Below are 18,211 nucleotides of genomic sequence, written 5' to 3' on the forward strand. Positions count from 1 at the left end.
AGATGGTGCTGCAATTCCACTTACCGCCCCCCCCCCCTCCCCTTAGGAAAAGCAGCATAGCTGTGTATGTGCACTCCGCTTCTTTTCAGAGCCAAACTTAGCTAGCTGGGCTTTCCCTTTCTATTTCTGTAGCAGAGATCCAGAGATGACAGCAGTTGTGAAATGCCTGGCCGTGTGTTCTGCTGCACTGGAGCTCTGGCCCAGCAAATGTTGGGCAATGCCTGTAGGCAGTGGAGCAGCCTTGCTGGGTGCCACTCGGGGCTTGGACTAAAACACAGATTGCAGGAATCTGAAAGGAAGGCAAGAGGAGGATTTGCTTGAACGCTTAAGAGTTTAATCTCTGTCCCAAATCCTTCAGTCAGTGCAGATAGGGGAGATGACAAACTCCCTTGGGGCCCATCTCCTGGCTGGCTCTTTGGCTCTTTAATCTGGTAGCACTAAAATTTTCAGAGTGATCAACTGTATTTCAGTATGTGAATGCCTTTAGTTTAGTCACGTGGGAAGGAATTCAAACCAAACTGCAGGAATGACCATGTCCCTGGCAAAGGTTGGACCAAAATACTTCAATCTCTAGAGCTGGTAAATTTTTTTCCATACATATGTGGTTTTTCTGCCTTCATTTCTACCTTTTGTCTGGCCCCATTATTTAGAGTCCTTAGGAAAGAATAATTTTGTACCCTGTGTTTTCAGCCACAAGCATAGCAGGCCCCTGCTGGATCACACACCAAGCTCTCCCAAAACAACACGTGACTCTTGGTACTAAAATGTCTGGGACAGCTCAGCCATAGGCCATATTCAGCTCTGCCTCGTGGAGAGCAGCCCTAAGGAAAACCTCCACAACCAGTTCCAGCTCTTGCATTCTGAGTTATTGGGAGGAGAGAAAAAAAAAAGAAGGTGGATCCTACTGCAAATCTCATTGGAGATTTGAGAAGAACCCTTCATTGTGCAAGAAGGAAACAGTTAAGAATATTCACCTTGTAGCAAGCCTTGGGCAGAGAGGAAGTCACAAGGGTGGTTAGCTCAAAAGCAAAAAAACACTAAAAAACACTTTACCAAGAACACATTTCTAGTCACGTGTCACTGCTAAGATAGTTTCAGGTGAACACCTGTCCAGGAAGGCAAGTGCCACTGTAAAAGTGCAGCTCCAGCTGCAAAGGACACCAAATCTGAGTTTCGAAGCCACCTCGTAGTCAGTGTGCCTGCAAATGCTGCCCCAGGCCTGCAGCAGGGAGCACAGAAGGACAAGGATTTATTTTATACTAAGGTTAATTTTAAAGCTGGCAGAAAGAGGTTTAAACTAGAAATGACAACACAGCAGAGCCCAAGCAATCTAGGAGAGTTCAAGAGCACAGTGACAACTCCCTGGCATAGTTGATCAAGGAGATAATAAACAAGGGTGCTCTCCTAGACCACATACTTGGAATCAAGGAAGAACTGGGGAGGGACATGAGGGCAGTCTCAGCACTGGGTGCAGGGACTGTGAGATGGTGGAATTCAGGATCCTAAGACGGGAGAGGGGCGCAAAAGGCAGGGCCACAACTCTCATTTTGAAGAGCAGACTTTGACCTCTTCAGAGATTGGCTTGGGATATGGTTCTAGAGACCATAGGAGTCCAGAAAAGCTGCCTGGCTTTCAAAGATCACCTCCTCCCAGCACTGGGAAAGTCCATCCCAAGCACAGGCAACAGGAGTGGGGCAGACTCTTTTCTTTAGTGCTCACTGAGAGGATAAGTGGCAGAAATAAAAACACATCAGATTTGTCCTGAACACACTAAAAAAACCACGAGTCAGTTGCCCAGGGAGGCCGTAGAGTCTCCCTGGATGGAGATACTCAAAACCCAACTGGACGCCATCCTTGGCAACCTGTGCCAGCTTATCAGCCAATTTCATTGATTCTGCGATTCTGTGAAATATTTCCTGTTTTCTCAAATGCAGAAATAGACACAGAGCTCCAGAAAGCTTGATGTGTGTAATAGGAAGGCAAGGTCACAAACTCCCTCTGTAAGTGGCTGGGACTGTGCTGGGAAGACACAGCTGGTCATCTTCTTTCTTACCAGTTCCTTCCAGATTCATTTAAGACAGTGTTTACAGTGTCTGTTCCAGCACTGATGAACAATTTTGCTCTGTTTGTTTCACAAAGAAACACTTAAAATCTTGCTCATATTTTTTTAATCATTCCAATTGCCAACCTCTGAGAGTGCCCTTGGTATTATCCAGCAGTGATTGAATGATTACTGTTTGCTGTGAAGGTGACCTGCAAAGCAAAACAGTTTTACCCGTCCTGCTTCTTTATAATGCATAAAGACATCAGAATTATTATTAATTTATTTAGTTTTTCCAGCACCTTTTTTCCTGCTTTGTTTTTAACCTCAGAACCACAAGGCTATCAAGGCACAGCTGTGGGTGATAGGAGCACCAGTTTTCTGACCTTGCTGGGGGTGTAGTCAGTCTTACGCAAAAGAAGGCTTTGATGCAGGTCTGTCTTCAGCCCCAAGAGCTTTCAGCAGACTCACGAATGTATTCTACCCCTGTAGCAATGGGTGGGCCTGAAAAAGAAGCCTGGAAGCCAGGACAGCAATATATAATGTAAAGAGAAGAGAGAAATACATTGTTAGTATCGAGGGTTCCTAGTCGTAAAATGTTGTTGATGAGCACTGACTGCATGAATGGGTCACACTGGGAGCACCAAAACTTTGCTTGTGCACTTCACAGGAGTAACAGAGAGCACATCAAATAAACTGTGACTGCAGCCAAAGCAGGAGCCTTTCCATCTCTGAGGGAGATGAATGTCTGTGTACCACTCAGGCAGTGTCTTACCACGCAAGCCAAATTTAGCCTGCAATGAATGTCTACAGCAAGGGTTCCTCTGATGAAGTCAAAATTGTTTCCAAGTTCATTCACCTGCTGCAGAACATTTTTCATCTGTGTGAAAGATGCAAGTGCTCCTAGGCTAAGATCCACAGGGAGGTTTCATTCCAAAGCAAAAGCAGGGTTGAGTTGTTAAAGAATTCTCAGCAGTCGCAAGCCTGGCATAAGTCCCATGCATCTCAACAGGACTGGGATTTCACCCTCTGGCTCTAATGGAGTTATGCCAGCAGAGACATTGGTCCAAACTCCCTATTTCTGTCAGTTGCTCAGTATTCAGTGCTGCTGAAGTCCCAAAGTAGATCTTCCCACAAGAAATCTGCCAGCAAGAGCAAAAGCTAATGTGCAATATTTTATTGTACACAGAGATTAGAAATGTACAGAAGCCTGCAAATGCCACCTTTAACCAAGCCTTACCAGGCCATTACCATTCGGCTGACAAGCTCCTAAATTAAGCTACAGGTTCAGTCAGCTGTTTTTTAACATTGATGACACTTCAGCTCCCTTATGGCACTTTAGTGCCTGTTTAACAAGCTGGCAGCTAGTCTGGCAGTCTTGAAACTCTAGAAGACAGTGGTTTGGTGCCTTCAGCATCTCTTGAGCACACCATATTTGGCCCCAGGGCAATATGGATGACTCCTGGGAAAGCTGCACCGGTTTGAGAGTAACTTCATCCAGAAGTCAGTGGGACAGATGCAGTGAGGAATCCCCACTCTGTTGGGGTCCTGCTCCTGGCACAGGAACACAGATCCAAGCTGCCTGCTGCCCTTCTGCCTCAGGGTAATGTACCTGCATGATGCCTGAAGCAGGAAGGTGTCGGATGCCAGGATTTCAGGCAGCTCCGTCTGCCTCCCTAGCTGTTAGCTGAGAAAGCTGAATGAGTACCAGGGCACTCTAAATAAGCACAGGGGAAATAAAAGGCAAGCAAGCAAAGTAAACAATCAGAATTTGCAGCATTCCTTTTCTTTCCAGAGGAGCCACATGCATGTCCTGCAGTACTAATGTAGCCTTTTCTTCCTGGGCTTGGCACATTTTAGCAGATGTTTTCCTCTGAGAACCCAGTCCTGAGAGATGTACATGGAAGTTCTCCACTTCCCTTTTTTGATGAATCTCACATCAGCCAGATGACTTACATGAAACCCTTGATGTGCAGTAGTTCTAGGGCAACTTCTCAGCTGTGAATCTGGGCTTGGACCAGAGGAATTTGGGTCTAACTTTGCCCCATACAGATGGAGACCATAGGAGCTAGTGCCTCCTCATCTTTTCCTGAGCACAAATCTCAAAGATTTGAGGGCTTAAAGCCCACTACCACTCAACAGTTGCTGTTTCTTGGGTCTCTAGTGGGTGCTATAGCAAAAAACAGACCTCTCAGCCTTGCTCCTTCATCAAACTGATTTTTACTTAAAATGTTTAACAAGTGCAGATGGAGAGATTAACACTTTCCTACTGTAGCTGTGCCAGAATAACCCCCACTGTTCACAGCGACTCCAGTCACAGTCACCTAAACTAGTTCAGTAACTTCTGCTTACATAGGGAAAATAGATACCAGCTTTATGCAAGCAAAAATGTGAAGTGATCCCTTAACCAGCCCCATTGCCATGGGTGGCTGGCTGATATGAGAGGCAAATGCTTTAAACTGGAGGACTAAGGCAGTTCCGGTGGTACACCGAGCTCTGCACAGACCTCTCCCTTCCTGAGCGAGCTGAGTCACTTGTTTCACACACACGTGGCTCCAGCAGGGCACTCCATACCAGGGAGTTGTCTGAAGTGGCTCAGAAACCCTTCAAATACCAGCAAGGCAAGCCCTTTCCTATCGGTGTTACCCAGGGGAGGCAACATTTCAAAAGGCTTTGATTTAAATGCTTTCTCCTTTTGCTTCCTCTGTCTCTGTGAGGAGTGATTCCTGCAGACCTAGTATAGGAGCTTATCCCCTGGCACCCCTGTGGTAGCAGCACATTCCCTTGGAGTTGAGAAGGATCTCATAACTCCTTCCACTGCAGGAAGGGTTTTGTTTCTCACCTCTTCTCCAGTGCCTGGAGGAGGTATGCAGACATACCACATCACCCTGTCTGCTGCCTGGCTCCACGGAGCCTAATGGGCTGGAAGTTCAGTGTTGGTCTTGCATCATCTAATGCTGACCTTCAAAAGAAAAATAGGGGATTTATGTCCAGGAAGGAGGCTTTGAAAATTTAATTTGGTTTGGATTTACTTTTTGTAATAGGGATTTGTGTTTCTTTTCTCTATTCTTTATTCTTTTTAATTCTGCGGCAGTGATTCTTTTTTTTCATTCTGAAAGTTTGTTGGTGGTCTTAACAGTAAGGACTTCTACCTTTCTCAAATCTTAGTAAGAAATAGGGTGTGTTAAAGATGGAAAACCCCCCAGTCTTCCCACAGGGGTGTTCCCTAGGCAGAGATACCACATTTTGTTCACAGTGCCACAGAGCTGGATGAAGATGCGATGAGCCCCATCCTGCTCAAGGCCATCACCAGCCCTCCTCCCAGGCCTCCCAAGCAGTGCTCCATGTGGGACCACTGCATTCCTGTTTGGCAGACAGGGAGCCTTCTGTTTCACTAACACATCAGAAGCAGCTACTACACCTGGTGGAAAAAGAAGGGTGCAATGCTGGGATGAGTAACTGTGGGAATATCAGCCCTACCCTCAGTGCTGTGCAAACAACACTGCTGTGCTGCCAGTGATGTGGCTTATAGCTGGCAGGCACCAGGCACAGAGCAAGCTCCTATCTGCAGAAGAGCGTGTAGACACAGTCTCAGTTGTTTAGCTCTGTGTTAACAGTGAAAAACAAATCCTAAGTGGACTAAACAAATCTCATCATGGCAAAGTGCTTCATAAATTACTAATTCAGCCTCTGGCACACTAATAGGGAATAAAGCTGTTTACCTCAGAGTATGACACATTCTTCTTTCTTGCCTTCTCCCTGTGGCACCTGTAGATAGATTCTGATGTGCAAAGCTTTGTGTCAGTGACTAATGAGTATCTAACAGTTGCTGCAGATTTTCATAGGCTGCACATTATCGCTGCTATTTAAGACATCAGGAAAGGACCTAAGAATCATCTACCTGGGCCGAAAAAGGGTCAGCAAATAAAAGTTCTTTGGAACATCAAACCTGATGATGCAGCACATTTCAAGTGCCACTGGCAACAAGAAGAGTTTTGTACTCCAGCTTTTGCATTTTCACTTGTGTTTTCTGACCATGTATAACAACAACATGCCTGCCCAGATTGGATAACAAATGAAATTGTTCCTTCTGAAAGTCACAAATTTATATGAAAACAGATGAGTATTCCAAGTGGTTCTTTGGGATGACCACCTCTGGGAAGGTATTATTTGAAACGAAGTTGTAGTTCGGGATATTTTAAAACAGGAATTTAAAAAGCCTTTCTCACAGTGATGACATGCTTTTAGCAACTGTTTTACTGCATCCTGTTGCCTGGTGTTTGTGTTAGGGCGTGGGAGGGAATGGAAAAATAAATTGAGTATACAGAAAGCTTCCTAGGGCTTCCCAGCTCTTGGACTTGCTGATAACAGTTCAGGAGGAACACGTGTTCCCAGATATTCCTGAATAATCCAGGCAGGGCAGTGCAGAATAGCACCACGCAGTGAGTTACTGGGAGGCAGGCGTTGCACGTTGAACTCGGACACGACCGAAAGGTGAGCGCCCAGGAGGGCAGCGTGGCTGAGTGTCCTGGGCACAGCACAGACCGGGGCACAGCCAGCCGCCTCCTTCGGATCCCACAGCAACTCCAGGCACAGACACTGTGCAACAGGCTCTCGGGTTACCAGCCACGTCATCAGCCGCAGACCAGCTGGGTGATCATTCACTTCCGCCATCCTACGGCTACCGCAGGTTAACCTTTAGACGCCTGATTTAGGTCTCCAGGAGCTCCCCCAAGAAGGCAGTCCCTGGAGAGGAGGCACCACGTGCTCAAAGGGGATTTTGCACAGGCTTAGAAAAAAAAACAACAAAAAACCTCCAACCAAAACACCATAAAACAATCTGTATCCAATGTCTCAGCGAATGCAGCTTCACTTTAGAAAAGAGGGGTGTGATTCCTCACTGGCACTGCTGGGGAAATGATTATCCCAAAGCATCAGATGCTGTCATTGTTTTATTTAAAGGGATTTGCCAACGGTGCATTTTCACTATTGTAAAACCAGTGCTACCACGAAATAACTATTTTTTTCTGTTCTGCTGGGTCTCTTAACTAATAAAATGCTTTAATAATAGTAAAATATCAGGTAATGTCTTCATGTTGTGAAGAATCTGTTCCCTTCCTGTTACTGTTAGATATATGTAACATAGAGCTAAACATTTGGCTCTTATATGAACTAATTTTTTTGTGTGTTTTTAACTATGAAGACACCAGTGCTGCCAAGAATACTTCCTTTTGAGGTTATATTTAAAGCTTTTCTAAGGGTCATCTTTGTTGCACAGGGGTATTAGATAATACTTAATAAAACATATTTTCTGCAAAAATTGGAATATAACTTGACAAGCAAATGTAAATAAAAAGCCTTATATAGCTGAGGAACCAAAAACTCCTTTAGGTTATTCAATTTGCAGTTTTGCCATCATTTCATTAAGTTTTGCAGGCAAGCTAGACTATACTAAAATCTTAGCACACCAGAAAATTACTTTGTATTACAGATATTTCATTACTGATGAAATGAATAGTATTTTATATCTGTTTAGCGTCTTCCTTTGGATAGAATCCAAGCATGTTATCAATGGTATATTAATATAACCTCTTGAAATGACTGTAAATTGTTGGATATTTTATGTGGTTAACAGATGCAATATTAGGGCAAGTGGGTCCCTTCTCAGTTTGGGACTTGATAGATTTGGGAGTAAAATCTGCATTTCCCCAGTTGTATTGCAGTGTCTGCTATTTCTTTCCGAAGGAAGCAAACACCAAACTATCAAAATGATCTCACCACTGACAGAAGTAGGAGTAGTACTTCATTCTTGATGGAAAATATTTTCCTATGATATCCTCAGTGCATTTTACAGGTCTGTCTAAAGTCAATCTGCCTCTCCCTCCCTCAGGAGCTCACACACAGAGAATCTGAGTGAGAAAATACTGGGACATCTGTGTGACCACAGGAAGTCTCCCATTTAGTCCAGTTTGCTTACTTCCCATGGGATCATTAAGAGGAACATCATCCGCTCATCATTTAGTCATCACTGTCTTATGACTGAGCTTCACTGCTGTGATGCAGAATTGAGAGACATGAACACCTCGATAACACAGTTCAGTAACCCCCTAAGTAAGTTAGATCCTGATCATCATCAGATGCCATGTAAAAGAAGATACATAATGACACAGATCATGAATATTTTTGTACAGGTTTTCTATATTCAGGCTCATTTTTATCTCATGATATAACAAGCGTTTTTAAAGGATTCATGTAAGCCAGGCTTTAAACAGATGTTAGTTTCAGAAGGTTGATGGTACCCTTCTGGCTTCAAAAGCCAGCCTTATACTGGAACTTTAACAAAACTCTGCAATGCACATGTTATATTAAGAAAACTCCCCATGGCATTTGTTAACCTGGCTATGAAGTGAAATCGTTGCCAAAGATGTGCATCTGACTGTCCCTGCCCATCTGCAATGTTCAGGGACTATCAGGCAATATTGTTGAGATCGAGGGGTTTGTTTAGCCTGTCAGAAACCCTCAGTGCAGCCCCTGCCACAGCTGCTCACCCCTAGGAAACCCAGCTGCATTTCCAACAGTAGGAGCCACTCTCGCAGTTCCCCTAAGCTTTCTCTGAAGCCTGCTGAGCAAGGAGCTCCCTCCTGATGGCCTTTCTGTACACCTGTGGAACTACAGCGTCATTTCCCTCCCTGCTGTTTAATTTTCCAAAATGTGTCTGTGCCAACACCACTGGATTGCTTTTCCAGCCAGATAAGAAGAAATGGCTTTTCCTACTGCAGTGTGTTCACTTCCCTAGATGTTTACATACATTTATCCCAATCAATGTTGCTGTATTTCCGAACTGGAATATCAGTGAATCCTGAAGAAGGTTTAAAAAGCCCAACCAACCCCTATTGTATTAGCCATTCCAGGTTCTCTCTCTGATGAAATTTTTATCCTCTACCTCCATGCATTGTCAGGTGGTCACTACCCCAGAGAACACATATCTCAACTTTGCAGCTCTCCTTAATTAGCAGGTAGCAGAGCAACACATAATTAGCAATAAATGGTGTCTGTTTTCAGCCAAATGATGCACATGTGGAGGGTGCAGAGAACTCACGTGGAGCATATGTCACACAAAGCCACTCCCTACTGGCATTATGACCACGCAGGCTCTTCCTGGGAGAGCTCATCAGGTACAGGCTACTCAATTTCTCAGCAGAGAGAAGTTAAAGGCACTCAGATCATCATTTTTGATAGCCACCCTTTGATTTCATGGGGTGGATTTGGCACAGAGGTGCTGTGCAAATCACAGACCAGGTTAAGAGCTTTATAAAAAGCCCTGGGCTTTGTATCAACCATTAGTCCCCTCATCCCGGTAGCAATAGTTATAACAGGGTCAAGAACCCCAGCGCTAAGTCAAGCAACTGAAATCAGCAGTAGTGACTGGTGCAAAACACTTGCTTTCTTCCATGTCAACACCTAGCAGTGGAAAATACTAATTTTTACCAAAGCATGAGTAATGATATGGCAAAACAGTTTCAGGTCTGTGGGAGTTTAATCAGACTGCTTCAGTTTATTAAGTGTAATTTAAAAAAAAAACCAAAACCAAACAAATGTCTTTGTTTCAGCTTGGCATTAACAGCTTAACCCAAGTTGCTGGGCTACTTCATAGGAACTGTAGTTAAATTATTTCATGCCTCCATTCTCCTACATGGACCATGTTCCCTCATTTAATTTTCCATTCCACTGCCCCCCCTCTCCCCCTCCCTTGCCCCTCACCAGAGAGAGGGCCTCATGTACTTTCCTTGGCCAGGACACAGCACAGGAGTCACTGCCCTGCTGGAAGTCTCCGGCCACAGAGGAAAATTGAGACCATGGGATATCCAAGCCCCAAGTTCCCATGGACACTGCCACTGCTCAGGCAGGGGACTTCTCTGCCTGGCTGACCTGGCAAACACAGCCTCAGCATTACAGAGTCATGATCTTTCTCAACAAGGAAAACGACTTTGTCCCTCCCTTGGGAGAAAATAAGTGTCAAAGCACCAGAGGTTGGCATGGGGCAAAATTTGTTGGTAGCAACTCTCCTGTCACAAGCCCAGAGCTGCTTAGCCCTGTCCAGAAAAGGTCAGCAGGGGATAAAGGCTGCCCTGCATGTGCCCTGCCAGCAGTGAAAGGGACAGGCATCAGCAATGACCAGGAAAGTGGGGTAAAAACAAAACCCCAGAACACAATCTGATATTGAATGCCAAAACACCATCAGTGAAGCTTCCCTGAGCTTTCTTATCAGGACTGACAGTTTTGCATGAATGTTACCAGCCTCTGCACTGCACTGCACTGCACTGCACTGTCTCTCCCCCACTAGACAGCTGTGCTAGGTGGACCAGCACGCACCTGTAGCCAGAAACCAAAGGGCTCATTTGGCTCAGGGAGGTATCACTCATTTGTAGAATCAGTCACTAGATAGTTTCCATAGCTCGTAATTAAACCAATTTGGACATCTAAAGGGCAATTCTCTTGCCAAGGTGCAGGAGCTGCTGGCAGCCAGCCCTTCCAGCTCTCCTGCATCCTGCCGTTGCCATGGCAGCATGCAGGATGTGCACCCCAGTGCTTATTAGGCTCCAAGAAGCATCTCCCATGTGAGTTGGGCTGTGCAATCCCAGGTACAGAACTGTTAAGCCATCGTGATATGAAAATTAGCGATGGCCACAATTCCCTGAAACTTGAAAAGCTGAAAAAGCGCTCCTCTTCTTTTTGTGTTGGCTGTCTCTATTTAAGGATTTATCTCTTGACATCCAAAACACTCCAATAAGAAGTGACTGATACTTGGTGACAGCAGGTAAACAGACATCTTTTGTGTTAGAGAAACCCTTCTCCTTTCCTTTCCTGCTACAGTAATTCCTTTAATATTTATTCCACATGCAACTATGGCCATGCCACCCTGACACCCAATCTTGTCTGATCTTGGAAGCTGAGCAGGGTCAGCCCCACTTAGTTCTTAGATGGGAGACCTCCTGAGAATACCATACTGGATGCTGTAGGTTCTAGTCCTGAAAACTTCACTGTCACCGTCCAAGCTCACTCAGCTGTGGCAGGTGAACCTTAGAAGTTAAAGCATGGGGCCAGTTTCACGCACGCTGTGCCTCATCTAAAAAATCCACTGCACAGGCTCGAAGGACACACCCATGTGGGTAGAGCCCTGCCCAAATCTTCGTTCGTGAAGCCTAGCCATGATGGTGACAACTCAACTTGCAGTGCTTATTCTGCAGTTAGAAAGGAAATTCATCTGCTGTGGCTGTGCTAGCGAACCCCTGGAATTGCCAGCAGCAAATGTAAATTCCAGTGTAACCTCCTGGGTCTGTAAAACTTGTTGCCCTCTATTATGTTCTGCTGTTTTATTTTTTAGGATTCCACAGATGTCAAAAGTAATCTTAGTTTACATTAAGTGCAGGCAGGTCAAAGACACTCCACTGAAGCCAAGAGAACTACTTGCATGAATAGGGCCTATTTGCAGCAAAAGGATTACTGGTAGAAATAGGGATTAAAAGACTGAAGCCATCAGACTGTCTCTCGTTTGCTATGTCAGATCTTCGTTATGTAAACTGGCCACTGGAGCTGAAAGACTCCCAGGATAACATTGCCTGGAGCTCACAGCCCCACCTACATTCCCCCAAGGGTAGACTTGGAGCTTCTGAAGTTTTTGCCATTTTGGAGGACACCCAAGCCTAATTACAGCAGGGACTGGGTGCTGCCAAAAGCACAGAAGATGCTGAAAATGTCTTCATATTCTAATATTGCAAAAGTGGCTCAGTGAAGCTGAGTAGTCAGGCCAGGCTCTGGCTCCCGGCAGAGGGGAATATTAAGGAATGAGGCAGTGACAGGTAGTGACAAAGCACATATGGCAGTGACCCTTTCAGAAGTGTCACAACACCCTATGCCAGGACAGGCTGGCACAAGGGTCTTCCAAAGCACAGGAGGGTTGCATCCTTTGACAAGGTCACTAACAGGTGCAGGCTGACTCAGTCTGTTAATGTGAGACATTTGCAGCAAAAGGGGAATGCTGTGATGTTGATTCATGTCACACAACCACAACTTTGGACCAATGGCCTGGCTACAGCCTGGAATGCTGCCCTGCCTCCTGCTAGCTGAGGCACAGGGAGTTCTGCCTGAGAGTATGGGATGAAGTGGCTCTGGTCTCTCTCTCTCCTAATTCCAACTACAAGCAAGTCTGCCTTTTACAATGCATCAATCACCAGTGAACTCAGTGGTCCTCTGTGGTGGCTCCAGCTCTGTAATACTCTGTAGTTGTGGACATCAGAGCACTGACATCTTTGCAGGTTGGGGGCTGCCTTTGGTCAGGACTGCCCTGCACGTGTTGCCTCGGTACCGGTTTCTGGCCATGCACAATGCACAGCTCCTGGGGAGAGCCTGCAGCCTGGTAAAAACTGCTGTGCTAGCAGGAGCTGCAACCCCTGTGGGGCTGGTAGGGGCAATGAGGAGAAGGTCCACATGGAGAGGCTTTTCCTGGAAGCCTCCAGCAACAGCAGCACTTCAAACCCCCACGTATGTGCAAGCTGATATTTCAGTGCCTGCAGGTTGCTATGGACAACCAAAGATTTCGGAACTGCCTTGCAGAGCAGACCCCCAGCACACTGTACACTGCAGGAACACTTGGCATTTCTATTACTAAGAGCCCCGTGTTAGAAAGTGAGAAATACTGTCATTGCTTTGCAACTGAATATATGGAAGATATGATCACTCTTAGGTGAAACCAGTCCCTCAGGTAACCCCCACCCATTTAAACACTCGAGTACCTAAAATCACCTCCTCAAACAAGCAGCCCCTTTAGATAACCCACATAATGTCAGGGACTGAAGCACAGGCAAACTACATGGAAGCAAATCACTGGGATAAGAACACGTTCTAGAGAATGACAGGGGAATTAAAGGGAGAAAGGGTCCATGGAGTCAAGTTTCCCCATGCCTATAATCCTGGCTACAGAAAAACTGCCTGTCTATTTAGAGAGCAGCCTGCTGACTACATGCAGAGCAGTGCACACCTGATTTGCAGGTGGGATCTCCCCTTGCAAAGGGTCCCTCATAGCATGGGTCAAGGCTGCAGCTGGTCAAGGCCGGTGTTTCCTGGCCACCCCTTCCTTTTGGAAGAGGCATAACAGGGCTACTCCTACATGTTTACATGCACATCAAGTGGCATTTCCAAGGGCATACATAGAGCTAGGATGAGAAAGCCAGGGACAGGGTGCAGAGCCTCTGAGACCCCCAGCTTGCCAGCTGGCATTTGCCATGTGCAGCACATCCTCATCTCACGTGGCTTTAAAAATAAAAAAACCCACAAGTTCTTTTTATCTATCTCATGAACATTAACACAGTGTTCTTGATACTGTGCCTTCTGGCTGCAGGGGTACTGTTACCTGCAGTAACAGTAGGGGACGTGAGTTAAAGTAAAAAGGAGTGACTTACCAACATCAAGCAAGAGGTCAGTGGTAGAGCTATGGCAGACTTAGGTCTCCAGAGCCTGCTGACAGCAATCAGTTTCTATCCAGGATCAAGACAATTATGAAAGGTAATAATATTATTCCCATTTTAAGATGGTGAAAATGCCTGTACAATCTGCAGTTATGGAATTTGCACTCCCATTTCTGTTGCCTTAAGCATAGAAATATACTTTCATTTGCTCTGAAGTGAAAACTATGATACAAAATCATACAGACTAGTTAATAAAATTACAATCTGAACCATTCTTTGGCTCGGCAAGGGGAAAATGTCAAGGAAAGTCTAGGAGTAGATTTTGCTTATCCTTCTCCATTTATACTCAATGCATGCCCTGCTCTCTTTCAGCAGTTCTGCAAAGTGCCACCTAATTTATCTTCCCACAGACACAGAGAACACACATCCATGATTAATGGAGTTTTATACCCGAGGAGTTTGTTACATTGCAGCAGACAACGAGAAATTTGATTACCACTAATGTGGTATTGACACAAATGTCAATGTTCTAAGGCACGCAATATCATTTTGAATCAAGGATCCCTTTCATCATTATTATTTTTGTTTGCTTCTTCCATTTTAATAAGCTGTTACTCTGTGTATTACCCAAATACTCCAGACTAAAACTATCTGAGGACAATTTAGTTTTTATGTAACACTTAATTAAGTAGGAGGCACCTCTAACAAAGGTGCTGTGTCCTCACATAGCCCTGCTATCGTTTAAACACACAATAGTCCAGCCAAGAACGGTCAGCTGATGCCTTTACCTTAGTGATAACTAATTCATTGTTTTATTCAAGTCAAATATAGCAGGAAGTAGGAATAATGGCTGGGGGTTTTTTGTCTCTGGAAAATTGTTCCAATCAAATCACTCTAGATGAGTCAAAAATTAAATCAAGCCCAGTGATCTCATCAGCCAGCCAAACAGCTGAGGGATTCAGATCCACACATGGCATCTCTCCTTGCAAAGGACTGACCACAGCATGAGCAGTGGCTTTAGTTGGTCAAGGCTTGTGTTCCCCTGGCCACCCCTTCCCTTGTGAAGAGGACCGTCCTTTCCAGCTGAGCAGAGGCACAACAAGTTGATGGCTTGTCTGGTGGAAGCAGTGTCTCAGTGCGAGGCTGAAGGGCTTTGGACTCAAACATCTTTCCTGGTTCTGGACTTGTTTGGCCAGGCTACTGGTTTTGGACTGTGGTACCAGACTTGGGCTTTACCTGCTGCCTCTATCTCACACCCATCTCTTCTCCTCCATTGCAGAGGCCTAGGAGTTTCCCTCCTGTGAAGTGTAATGGCTTCAGCTGTTTTCCCTGGCTGCCTTTTCATGAGCAATTTTCATTTCATTGCTTTCTGATGGTGCCTACGGCTTCTTTGGGCCTTTCCAAGCACTGCCTGCAAGTGCCAGGTGTCAAATGGCTTCTAGCTTTGCCAATGGAAATTGAGTCCATGAAGAAAACCAGTTACTCTCACCAAGCAATTGTTAAATTTGCATCTCTTCAAGAACTAGTTAGCTTAGCTTCTGACACAAAATTCAGTAAGGACTAAAGAAATAAGCAGGGTGGGAGAAGCAGCAGAGTTTGTGGGGCTAGGGCTCTTAGTGGCATCCATCCAACCATCAAAGTTCTTATAGACAGCATGGAGGCTGCACAGGAAGTTATACCAACCCTTGAAGCTGATCTCATTTCTATCCAGAAATTAGAGCCCAGCAGAGGGAGAGGAGCAGGAGGCAGGGCAGAGACAAGTCTTATGATCAGCTGGCAAAGTTGACGCATCACTTTAAACATTATACCTCTGCTTCAAGAAACAAAAGCACAGCCCTGGCAAAACAAACACAATAGAACTTACCTGGGAAAAACCCAAGTGGAAATTGGAAAAATCAAAGAACTTTAAGAGCCAGAGAAATTAAAAAAACCCCAAACTCTCCAGACTTTTTATAATATAGTAACAGCTCAAGGTCTGTAAAACCGTTTATAACCACCTGAATGTAGCAAAATATAAGACAAAAAAGCAGTGTGAGGCAGCTAAATAATGTCCTTGTCTCTGTTTTGCTGCAGGATGCAATAGGGTGTCATCTGCATCCAAGCTCCTTGGAGTGATGGACTGGGGACTGTCTTAGCTGAAAATAAAGCATGCCAGTAAAGGAAAGCAGAATTGTTTGAACAAGTGAGTGAATCCCTCGTGCTGCTGATACCTACTCCATTAAAACAACCATCTGCTTTTCTTCTTCGGACATTATGGCCTCTGACTTGTTTAATCTGATAAACTTGTTACACCTTCTGGCCAGCAATTACTTACGTGGCCATATCTCTCTTCCTCAAGACCTAGATATTCTCACAACCTGTTGTTATCCTGGATTTACTGTTTACTGGCGGCAGCATATTTAAAATCCAAAATGAAGGAACTGAGTCACAAAGAACAATTTGGTATTACTTTCAGGCTTGGGAGAGAGTAACTACTATGAATCAGGAATACAGTCCAATAGATTAGAGAGAAAAAGTCTTATTCTGAATCTGCCCAGGTGCTCTCCAGCCATGGAAAGTCAGAGGACAGCTCTTTTCCTCACCACCTGCAGATCATATTCCAATTCACAGAACATTAAGAGGAAGATGACAAAGGTCACTACACAAATGGCCGGTCATTAGTTCAATCTATAAAACAACAAGAGACAAGAGCTACAATTACACCAGTGAATATAAGAATTTTATGGAAATGCCATCCATTTCACACCTCAGGCTATGAAACAGGCAACAGCTGTGATGAGGAAAAATATTCTCTTCCTCATCACTGGAGATTTAAAAAACCTAGTTAGACAAGAACATGCCTGGTGAAAGCAAAGCCAGTCCTGCCCTGGGACACAGGAGTAGCCTAGATGACTTAGAAAATGTTACTCAAGCCCTGTTAGCTACAGACATGCATGTGCAACACTTCCTCACTGCTGTACTGACTGTTCAGAAGTCTGTGTCTGCTGGCAGATAAGATCACGGTTACTACAGTAACCACGGTGGTTTTCTCTTCTAAGGGATAGACAGAGGAGGGTTTTTTCCCTGGAACTGCAAGTATGCTCAACTTACATGCTTAAAAGCCTGCTCCTGCCAGGTTCTGCAAACTAGCCCTGAGCCAAACAGTAACAGCAATGTTCGTTCTGTGTGTGGGTAGTGGTGTAAGCAGTAGCTTAGCACCATCGTCCCAAGAACTTTAAAAAAAAAATATATAAAAGCCCTCCACAAATCTCCTTCCTCCAGATACAACGCTCAGGTTTTAAAAATTGCTAATTGAAACCTACCTGGAATAAGTACAGAGACAGAGAACCATGATAACCAAGAGTATTAAGGGTTTTCATTGGCAGGCTGGGGAGAGGCTTGGTGTGAGACGGAATTTCTGTGCACCCTGTAAATCAGATTCATGGACTGCCCTCTACAGTGTGCCCTTAGACTGTGCTTGGCTGGCACATTCCTAAGTCACTAGGGCTACTTTAGAATTCAAGTCGCACATATAATTTACCCCCACACTTACCCATACCATTTGAATCTAAGTGTTAGAGCTTGATCTAACACATTTATCCTTCTTTGCTTTAGACATTTCTCCATTCTTTTACAGATAAATAAATGCTATCCTTCCTTTGGTAACCCACTATCCCTCTATTGGTACTCATATTGCTGACAGGAAAAGTCTCTAATGCTGCTAATCCTCCAGTCCTTATTCGGGGAGACATTATTTGTGAAGAATTCATTTTGAATCATCAGACTTGGCCTGAAATTGAACTGATAGAATCTTTATTCACCCCAGATGACCATTAAATACTCACCAGTAAGAGCAGAGGCTTTCTAAACTGGCCCTCACTCTGTAAGTGGGACTTGACACCTCTCATCCCAGCACTGATCAACTTAAGAGATCATCCCAAGGATATTTCTATGGCAAATAAGTCTGACATTTTGTATGAATTTATTGATGCCTGGTTTTATGCCTTGCATTCACATTTTCATTGCCATATGTAAAGCCTGGGGTTTCCCCCCACCATGCAGTCTTCCACTGGAATGTGCTTCCCTGTACTGGGCACATCTAAACAGGATTGCAAACCCCTTTTCCCCAGCATATAGTTTTTCATCCTGTTATATTTATGTCTCTGCTTGACTTTCTCTGCCAGCACATTTGTTGAGAAAATAACAGCCCTTGGGGGCAGATATTTCTTATATTTTCTTCATGCCTAAAATAATTGTACCTACTTATTAAAAACCTCACTGACAGTATGATACAATAACCTTTGTGATTTATTTATCTTTCAGTGAGCTTCAGAGAGCTACTGCCTCTTTTCCCACTTTGTGCTGTATAGTCCATCATCAAATGCAGTGCTGCACTCTGATGTTTGTAACATACTACAACAAGAAATTGGTCTTTGAATTACATTTATTCTACCCTTATCTAGTTGATTTACTGGTTCCTCAAATATTTGCTTCCTTATACTATCTTAATTGAAGATTCCTCCTGCCTGTATTTCCTTTCACTGCTATTCTACAGAGAACAATACTCTCCAAACAGCACATCTTCCCATTTTCTGAGAACAAAGCCATACCCATGTTTTTCCATCACTTTAGTCTTTTTAAAAGTCCAAGTAAAAGATTTCAAGGGTATCAAAACCAGCTGAATTCTATGATGCATTTTCTCTTTTCCCCAAGGAAGGCCTGCCTT

Source organism: Pithys albifrons, chromosome 8, assembly GCF_047495875.1.
Source record: "Pithys albifrons albifrons isolate INPA30051 chromosome 8, PitAlb_v1, whole genome shotgun sequence".
Lineage (NCBI taxonomy): Eukaryota > Metazoa > Chordata > Aves > Passeriformes > Thamnophilidae > Pithys > Pithys albifrons.